Below are 11,236 nucleotides of genomic sequence, written 5' to 3'. Positions count from 1 at the left end.
ACCTTTAGCATCCTAGAAGACAAAGAATATTATAAATGCAAATAATTTAACATATTAATTGTAGCTCTAAGACTAAAACAAAGGGGAGGAGAGGGGTGGAAGAAAAATATGTACAGGGACATTAAGTTTATAGATTGCTGTATAGGCAATAGGGAGGAGTCAGTGAATACTTTTCAGAACTGAGAAACCAAAGGAATAAAAAATATAGGACAAAGAGTATTGTAAAAGGTTTAACTATAAAGGTAACGAAACAAATATTCTATGAGTTGGCCAACCTTCCTAAATATCAAAACAAAATTTAAATATTAGAACAAAGAAAATATATCAAATATAGAAATATAATAAATCACATATGTAGTAATTATAGAGTAATAAGGCAGAATTGAGGCCAAACATATAAGCCGTATCAATAAATGTTAGTGGACTTAACTCACCTCATAGAAGGATTTTCAAGTTGGCTCATAAAGTCAATATATATACAAGAGACATACCTAAAACAAAGTTTTTCAGAAAAGTTTTTTTAAAAAGGCAAAATAGGGGCGCCTGGGTGGCTCAGTTGGTTAAGCGACTGCCTTCGGCTCAGGTCATGATCCTGGAGTCCCGGGATCGAGTCCCACATCGGGCTCCCTGCTCGGCGGGGAGTCTGCTTCTCCCTCTGACCCTCTTCCCTCTTGTGCTCTCTATCTCTCATTCTCTCTCTCTAATAAATAAATAAAATCTTTAAAAAAAAATAAAAAAATAAAAAGGCAAAATAAATCAGGTAAATGGAAATGAAAAGAAAGCTGAAATTGTGATCCTCATGTCAAACAAAGTAGTATTTAAGTCAAAAGACATTAAGCATAACAAATAAAGATTTTAAAATTACAACTTACAGTTAAGATATAATAATGAATAGCTATGCACCAAATAACCCAGCAACCAGCTATAAAATGAGAAAGTATGGAGAGGCAAGGAGCTACAGATGGAAACACACTAATGATAGGAGACTTTAACACATCACTGTAAGTATGAGACAGATCAAATGGAGAAAAAACAAGCAAAAATAATGACTTAACATAACCAGTAAGGTAGATTTTATGCATATATAAAAGTTTTACACCCTGATTATGGGAAATACATTTTCTCAAGCATACATGAGTCACTAGCAAACACTGGCCATATATAAGGTCACAAAGAAAATATTATTAAACTTCATAAAGTAGAAAATTACTAATAGTACTCTCTGATTATGAAATTAAACTAAAAATTAAAAAAACAATTTAAAAGACCCTTCCACTTAGAAATTTAAAAATATTAGATTAGGCTTAATTTTTCCAATATCTATGGAACATCTACAAAAATTGATTGTATATTAGGCTACACAGGAAACCCTGATTAATTCTTCAAAGCTGAAAATGTACAGATCACACTACCTTAACACCATGTAATGAAGTCAGAGAGTAAAAACCCAAGATTAAGCAAACAAAGATCTTGTAAAACTTGAAATAAAAACTAAACAAAATGCTTTTTATTAAATCTTGGATCAAAGAGAAAATAAAAGTTAAAATTATAGGACACAGAAAATAATAATAGTAATAATAATAATGATGACATTACATTTCAAAACCTCCATAATATGAGGTAGATTCTTGGTATGAGAATAAAAGATTGAGCATTCAATTCATGAAAAAACAGAAAACAAGCTCAAGAAAGGCAGGAATAAGGAATTAGTAAGGATAAAGGTAGGGTATTAGTGAAGAGAAAAATGAAGCAGGTTATTGATAAACAAATTGAAGGAAAAAAATAACATAGACTTCTGGCCAGACTCACCAAGAAAGAGTAAAGAAAACACATATTTAAATTAACAAAATTGCTCAAATAAACAATCTAATCTTACACATAAAGGGACTAGAAAAAGAAGAATGGAGAAAGCCCAGGGTGAGTAGGAGAAAGAACATAATAAAGATCAGAGCAGAAATAAATGACATAGAGACTAAAATAACAACAGAAAAAAAAATCAATGGAACTAAGAGCTGGTTCTTTGAAAAGATAAACTAAATCGACAAACCCTTAGCCAGACCCATCAAGAAAAGAGAAAGGACCCAAATAAGTAAAATCAGAAATGAGAGAGAGAAAGTAAAAATGGATACCACAGAAATATGAAGGATTATAAGAGAATACTATGAAAAATTACATGCCAACAAACTGCACAACCTGGAAGAAATGGATAAATTCCTAGAATCATACAGTCTTCCAAAACAACAGGAAGAAATAGAAAATCTGAGACTAATTTACAAGTAATGAAATTGAATGGGGAATCAAAAAACTACCAAAAAATAGAAGTCCAAAACCAGACGGATTCACAAGTGATGGGTACCAGACCCTCAAAGAAGGGTTAACACCTGTTCTCCTCAAACTATTCCAAAAAATAGAAGAGGAAGGAAAGCTTCCAAATACATTCTACAAGGCCAGCATTACCCTGTCACCAAAACCAGACAAAGACACCACAAAAAAAAGAAAACTACAGGCCAATACCCCTGATGGACATAGATGCAAAAATCCTCAACAAAATACTAGTAAAGCATACACAGCAATACATTAAACAGATCATTTATCATGATTAGGTGGGATTTATTCCTGGGATGCAAGGAATGATTCAATATTTGCAAATCAATAAATGTCATACACCATATCAGCAAAATGAAGGGTAAAAGTCAGATGATCATCTCAACAGAGGCAGAAAGAGCATGTGACAAGATTCAACATCAATTTATGATAAAAACTCTCAACAAAATGGGGTTAGAGGAAACATACCTCAACATAATAAAGGCCATATATAAAAAAGCCACAGCTAACGTTATTTATCCTCAACGGTGAAAAACAGAGCTTTCCCTCTAAGGTCAGGAACAAAACAAGGATGTTCACTCTTGCCACTTTTATTCAACCTAGTACTAGAAGTCTTAGCCATGGCAGTCAGACAAGAAAAAGAAGTGAGAGGCATCCAAATTGGTAAAGAAGAACTTAAACTGTCACTATTTGCTGACAGCATGATATTATACACAGAAAACCCTCAGGATTCCACTGAAAAACTGCTAGAAGTTATAAATGAATTCAGTAAAGTGGCAGGATACAAAATTAATACCCAGAAATTGATAGTGTTTCTATACACTAACAGTGAAGTTGCAGAAAGAGAAATTGAAAAAAAAAATCACCACATAGAATTACACCAAAGATAATAACATACGTAGGAATAAACTTAACCAAAGAGGTGAAAGATCTGTATTCTGAAAATTGCAGAACACTGATGAAAGAAATTGAAGAAGACACAAACAAATGGAAAGAGATATTCCATGCTCATGGATTGGAAGAATTAATATTGTCAAAATGTCCATACTACCCAAAGCAATCTACAGATTCAGTGCAATCTCTATCAAAATACCGGCAGCATTTTTTCACAAAAGTAGAATAATACTAAAATTCGTGTGGAAACACAGAAGATCCCAAATAGCCAAAGCAATCCTGAGAAAGAAGAACAAAGCCAGAGGTATCACAATTCCAGATTTCAAAATACACCACAAAGCTGTAGTAATCAAAACAGTATGGTACTGGCACAAAAATAGACACACAGATCAATAGAACAAGATAGAGACCCCAGAAATAAACTCACACATATGTGGTCAATTAATTTATGACAAAGGAGGCAAGAATATACCATGGGGAAAGACAGTCTTTTCAATAAATAGTGTCGGGAAAACTGGACAGCTACATGCAAAAGAATGAAACTGGACTACTTTCTAACACCATACGTAAAAATAAACTAAAAAATGTATTAAAGATATAAACCCAAGACCCGAGACCATAAAAATCCTAGAGGAAAACACAGATAGTAATTTCTCTGACATCAGCCATAGCAACATTTTTCTAGATACATCTCCTAGGGAAAGAGAAAGAAAAGCAAAAATAAATTTATGGGACTACATCAAAATGAAAAAATATGTGTACAGCAAAGAAAACAATCAACAAAACAAAAGACCTACTGAACGGGAGAAGATATTTGCAAATGACATATCTGATAAGGCATTAGTAGCCAAAATATATAAAGAAATTATAAAATCCAACATCAAAAAACAAATAATCTGATTAAAAATGGGCAGAGGACCTGAATAGACATTTTTCCAAAGAAGACATACAGATGCCCCAACAGACACATGAAAAGATGCTCAACATCACTCATCATCAGGGAAATGCAAATAAAAACCACAATGAGATATCACCTCATGCTTGATAGAATGGATAAAATAAAAAACACAAGAAACAACAAGTGTTGGTGAGGATGTAGAGAAAAAGGAACCCTCATGCACTTTTGGTGAGAATGCAAACTGGTGCAGCCACTGTGGAAAACAGTATGGAGGTTCACCAGAAAATTAGAAATAGAACTACCATATGACCCAATAATTCTACTTCTGGGTACTGACCCAGAGAAAATGAAAACACTAATTAAAAAAGATATACGCACCCCTATGTTTATTGCAGCATTTACAATAGCCAAGACACAGAAGCAACCTAAGTGTCTATTAATAGATAATAGATGAATAGATAAACTATGCTCAAATAAAAAAATAAATTGCCAAAATTGGAGCATTATTATTAGAATTGGCAAAATCAAGTAGTTTTTCATCCTCTTACTACCCCCTCTCTCAAAACTCACCAAAGAGAATGTAATTGAGGCTCTGCAATAGGACGAGACTTTCTTTGATCTGGAAGAGAGCCCAGGGTGAAGTAGTGAATTCCATTTTCTGGAAGGTTGACTGGGGTGGGCGGCTGGCTTTGGGTGCAGTGTGGTGGAGTTTCAGAGCATCCAGACCCAGTGACCAAGGTCCCAGGGGGAGCAGGGTCTTCAGGGGAAGAAGCAAGGTCTTTGCTGGGTGAGTCCTGCTGTGGGACAGGTAATCGTGCTTCTGGCTGTGTAGCCTCCAAATCTGAGTGACTTACCTAAAGGTTTTGTGAGCTACTTAATGTCCCTTGATAAGATACTTTTTTTTTTTTTTAATTAAAATCACTACAGTGAGTTTTGTACTTAATGACCAAGGACCCTTACTGATAGGAAGAAAGTCAGAGTCCTGAAGGTCCATTGATTGGGTCAGTCTTCTCCAAACTTTTTTTTTTTTTTAATGGCCACCCATTATCAGAATAAACTAGCTATACCTGAACATACACTTATTACCCTATAGCTTATACACAGATAATGATATGTTCATGAATCGTATAAATGATAAAATAGATTCAAGTTTTATTTTTTTAAGATTTATTTATTAGAGAGAGGAAGAGAGGAAGAGAAAGAGAGAGAGAATCTCAAGCAGACTCCCTGCTGAGGATGGAGCGCAACGGGGGGCTCAATCCCAGGACCCTGAGACCATGACCTCAGCCAAAACCAAGAGTCGGACGCTTAACCCACTGAGCCACCCCAGGCACCCTTCAAGTATAAGTTTTAATCTGATGAGACAGAAGTAAACAGTACTTAAAACCAACTCATTTTTATTTTATTTATTAACAGCACATCTTTACTGATAGAAAACCCACGCTCCAAATAATTTTCTTGACAAAATCTAGCGCTTTTTTTTTGGACTGACTTTCAGATCTGATGAGATTGCTGTAGTTTCCACTTTGTAACGTGGCTGATGAAAAGTTCATTTCCAGCAGTAAAATGTCTGCCCTTTTGGTCTTATTGTCTTGCTTGCGCTGGCTTTCATATTATCTTCAGTCCATAGCCTTTTTTTGGGGGGGGGTGTTTTTTTGTGTTGCTTTGTTTTGTTTTGGCAGGGATTTTTGTAACGATTTTTGTTCACTTTGCACTGGCTAGGCTTTAAAACTAAGTAGTGTAATAATTGCTAATCCTCTAAGCTAGGCACACGTAGCCACGCTATCTCGTCATACCCTGGGAGGGGACGAACAGGGTAGAAGCCACTGCCAGCAACTCTCCTTGTGCAGCTCCAGCCTTCCCCATATGCACCACGCGTCCACCTGGTATACCAGCTGAAGGGGGGTGTCCTTCTTCAACTGTGTATTTTCTTTAGTTAAGATAAAAATACCATCACCTGGAGCTCCCTCTTTCCTTCTTGGAGCCCCGCAGGTTGTCTTGGGCACCCCCTGGGAAGTGAGTGCCCCCCCCCCCCCCGGAGACTGGCTGGGAGCAGCGAGATCTGGGATGCGTGACCGATGGGACACTGCAAAGGCAGCAGAAGTGGACCTAACGGAGAAGCTACCCTGGATGGCTGAACATTGAGCTCGTGACCTGGTTTGCATGGCTAAGGATGGCTCCTGAGGGGAGGCAGTATCTCCAGACCACAGCACAGGGACTTGTGACTCAGACTCTGAGCCAACCACCCACTTGAAAGTGGAATAGGAGGGGAGACGTATGCCCAGGACAAAGGAAAGACATGGGAGCCACTGTTATTTGGCTAACTCAATAGACAGTTACAAACTCTTTCTTTTCCATCAACCCCGCTGTAGAGGGAAGGGAAACTGAAATAATTGCTTTTTCTGCTTTTGACATGATTCTGGTCAAGGATACACAAGTAGATTTCTGCTAGGGCCTTTTGGGAAAACCTTTGCTCTTCCTGATAATACAGAAAACCACATAATTACTGCCACTTCTCTACTCCTTCTTCCTACCCTTGGTTCTGGTGTGATGGCTGGAGTCACAGCAGCCTCGTTGTTCCCTGACAATATGGAGGGAAAAGTCAAGTGACGTCCACAGATGCTGACCCCCACAGGTTGGGCCCGTGAACAAACACCAGCAATTACTTGTGCCCAGATAACAAGAATGTTATTTGGAATAAATTCTGTTTGTTTGACACTAGTTTTTGTGTTTTTTTTTTTTCCTGTTCTATGCTTTAAAGCATTCCCAGATGCAGCAGGACACCCACATTATAGAATAAAATCACAGACCATTTCCTGCCCCCACCCAGCATCACTCATCCCCACCTATTCTGCAGCATGTAGCCGGCCCCATTCACAGATAAGGCCTCAGAAACAAAGTCGTACAGGTTTTGTTCATGAGAGCAGCAAAAGCAAAGGAGGGAGGAATCATAGGCAGTTGGAAAACCTGCATCTCAAGAATTACTCTTTTTTTTTTTTTTTAAGATTTTATTTATATACTTGAGATAGAGCAAGATCGAGAGAGAGAGCACAGAGGCAGAGGGAGAAGCAGACGCCCCGCGGAGCAGGGAGCCCGATGCGGGGCTCCATCCCAGGACCCTGGGATCATGACCTGAGCCGAAGGCAGTTGCTTAACCCAGGCGCCCCTCAAGAATTACTCCTTTGACACAGGGAGCTCTTAGGGGTAGTATCCAAAGTAATAGAAACATAATAGCAAAATAAATGTTATTTAGATACAAATGAAAAGTCAATGTTTAAACAAACACTCCCCCCTTCAAGCAAAGGAAGGAAACAGACAGGGTGGTAGCATCATATGGGAGCTTTTCTCTATCTTTGTCTTTTTGTGTGTTTCCAACGTCCCCACCCCCACCCCACACGAGTTTGGGTTACTTTCGCATTCTGAAAAAAGCCCCAGTATTTAAGAAAAGTTAACACCATTATATTCTCAGGTCTCTCCTCTGGTGGCTTGGGTTTTAGGTCGGAAAGTACGAGCCGTGCTGTCCTCTGTATGTATCCATGCTCTGTGCAAGCTTTGTGCAGCTGCTTTCCTGCCCTGCCCCCGGGATGCCGACCTCAGCCCGGGTCCTGTCGACCCACGTCGGGGAAGAGGGAGCACAGAGAGTGAAGGAGAGGACAGGAAGGGCCGGCTCCCGGAGCCAGGAGAGCAGGCTGCTGAACGCTCTCACCTGTGTGTCCTTCCTGCCCCGGCCGGGGGTCCTGCGGGTCAGGGGGGGACCACCAGGCCTGAGCGCTGTTCCAGCTCCGTGCCTTCAGGCCCCTCCGGCTTTGCGCTCCTCTTTACCTGTAAAATGGAGCTGCTTTGCAGCCCTTACAGGGGTGTTGTGACAGTTAACTGTGTTATCATCTTGTAAATGATATGGTGCTTTTCAAAACCACAAGGGATTATTAATTATTAATCAATATAGTTTATTATAATCATGAGACAGTGGTGTTAGCTCAGTTTACTTCTGAGGTTTTGTTGTTTTTGTTTTTTTCACCTGGGAGCCTCTCATGTATTGAACACTGAGGTTTGGGTCTTTCATGACTAAGACGATTGGATTTTTTCCCCAGCAGCTACTATTGATTCAATTAAAGAATTTCAATAGGTATAGTGATAACTTTTAGAAAGCTATTTGTTTATAAACGCAACAGACTTAAATCCCCATCTTCCACAGTGGGAAGAAAATAGTTACTGTCTAAAATGGATGATTAAGGGGCACCCGGGTGGCTCAGGCGTTATGCATCTGCCTTCGGCTCAGGTCATGGTCCCGGGGTCCTGGGATGGAGCCCCACATCGGGCTCCCTGCTCGGCGGGAAGCCTGCTTCTCCCTCTCCCACTCCCCCTGCTTGTGTTCCCTCTCTCGCTGTGTCTCTCTCTGTCAAATAAATAAATAAAACCTTTAAAAAATAATAAAATGGATGATTAAGTAATAGCTTTATAAGCATGTGACTTAGAAATATAGAGACATATCCTTTGTTCACGGACTGGAAGAATTAATATTGTTAAAATATCCATGCTACCCAAAGCGATCTACAGATTCAATGCAATCCCTATCAAAATTCCAATGGTGTTTTTCACAGAAATAGAAAAACAATCCTAAAATTTGCAAAAGACCCCAAACAGCTAATCTTGAGTGGGAAGAAAAAATCTGGAGGCATCCTATTTCCCGACTTCAAACTACATTATAAAACTACAGTAGTAAAAACCACATGGTGCTGGCATAAAAACAGACCCATACAGCAACAGAACAGAACAGAAGAGAGAGCCCAGAAACACACATATACAGTTAACTAATTTTTGACAAAGGTGCCAAGAATATGCACTGGGGAAAGGACAGTCTCTTCAGTAAATGGTGTTGGGGAAACTGGACAGCCACATGCAAAAGAATGAAATTAGACTCGTATACAATACACAATTAATGAATTACATACGTAAATAAAAGGCCTGAAACCATTAAGCTCCTAGAACAAAGCACAGGATAAAATGTCCTTGACATTGGTTTTGGCAAGGATTTTTCGGAATAGATGCCAAAAGCACAGGAAACAGAAGCAAAAATAAACAAGCGGGACTACATCAAACTAAACAGATTCTACACAGCAAACAATCAACAAAATTAAAAGGCCACCTAGGAAATGGGAGAAAAATATTTGTAAGCCATCTATCTGATAAGGGGTTAGTATTAAAAAATATAAGGAACTCCTAATTCAATGGCAACAAAAAACCAAATGAAAAACCTGATTAAAAAATGGGCCAAGGACCTGAACAGACATTTTTCCAAAGCAGACATACAAATGGCCAGCAGGAATATGAAAAGGTGCTCAACACCACTCCTCCTCAGGGCAATGCAAATCAAAACCACCTCACACCTGTTAGGATTGCTATAATCAAAGCCTCAAAAAATTCACTCCTATGTGGAATATAAAACAGGACAGAGGATCATAGGGGAACGGAGGGAAAACTGAATGCGAAGTCATCAGAGAGGCAGAAAAACCATGAGACTCTTAACTGTGGGAAACAAACTGAGGGTCGCTGGAGGGGAGGGGGGGGTGGTGGAGGGACGGGTTCACTGGGGGATGGGCACCAAGGAGGGCACGCGATGTGAAGAGCACTGGGTGTTGTATGCAACTGATGCATTGTTGAACTCTACATCCGAACCGAATGATGTACGATATGTTGGCTTAATTGAATTTAAATAAAAAAAAAAAAGACTCAAAAGATAACAAGAGTCGTTGAGGATGCGGAGAAAGGGGAACACTTGTGCACAGTTGGTGGGAATGCAAACTGGTGCAGCCCCTGTAGAAAACAGGATGGAGGTTCCTCAAAAAGTTAGGAATACAATTACCATGTGATCTAGCAATCTTCCTTCTGGGTATAGATCTGAGGGAGATAGAATCACTATCTCAAAGAGGCATCTTCACTCCCATGTTCACTGCAGCATCATTCACAGTAGCCAAGACTTGGAAACAACCTAAGAGCCCATGGGCAGAGGAATGGATAAAGAAGATGTGGTGCACACACACAATGGACTGTCACTCAGCCTCAAAAAAAGCAGTACATCAGGAGCACCTGGGTGGCTCAGTCGGTTAAGCGTCTGCCTTCTCGGGTTGTGATCCCAGAGTCCTGGGATTGAGCCCTACATCGGGCTCCCTGGTCAGTGGGGAGCCTGCTTCTCCCTCTGCCTCTGCCCCCCAACCCTGTGTGCGTGTTCTTTCTCAAATAAATAAATAAATAAAATCTTTTTTAAAAAGCAGTAAATCCTGCCATTTACAACATGGATGAAACTGAAGGACAAAGTGAAGTAAATCAGACACAGAAAGAGAAATGTTTTATGAGCTCACTTATCTGTGGAATCTAAACAAAACAAAACAAAACAAAAGCTGAACTCACAGTAACAGAGGAGAACGATGGTTAGCAGAGGACTGGAGTTGGCGGAGGAGAGGGAGACTTTGATCAAAGGGCACAGACTTCCAGTTTTAAGTTGAATACATTCTGGGAATCTAATGTAAAGCGTGGTGACTGTAGTTAGTAATAATGTCCTGTACATTTGAAATTCTCTAAGAGTAGGTATCAAGTGTTCTCATCACATACACACTAAAGAGCAGCATGGAAGGTGATGGATATGTTAATTGGTTTGTGGAAATCATTTCACGACATATACATACATCAAAACATATTGTATACCTTAAATACATATAATTTTTATTTGCCAAAAAATAAAAAATATTTTAAAAAATAGAGATAAAGGTATAAATACCTATAAATACCTTTATAGGGTCTAAATCACACTTCATAGGCTCTGGCATCTACCGTTTCCTTAGGCTTACATTTTATTTTAAAAAATTTTTGAAGATATATTTATTTATTTGAAAGAGAGAGAGAGCAGGGGGAGGGGCAAAAGGGGGAGGGGATAATCCCAAGCAGATGCCTTGCTGAGCGTAGAGCCTGACACAGGGCTTGATCCCACCACCCTGAGATCATGACCTGAGCTGAAATCAAGAGTCAGCTGCTTAACCGACGGAGCCATCCAGGCGCCCCAGGCTTACATTTTAAAAGCTAAACTTTGGAAAATGTACAATGGAGCCAGCCAAGGAGGCTCCA

This window comes from Eumetopias jubatus, unplaced genomic scaffold (assembly GCF_037043125.1).
Source record: "Eumetopias jubatus isolate StellerSeaLion01/CBP00866 unplaced genomic scaffold, mEumJub1_p1.0 scaffold_7, whole genome shotgun sequence".
Classification (NCBI taxonomy): domain Eukaryota; kingdom Metazoa; phylum Chordata; class Mammalia; order Carnivora; family Otariidae; genus Eumetopias; species Eumetopias jubatus.
Note: the sequence above shows the minus strand (reverse complement) of the source record.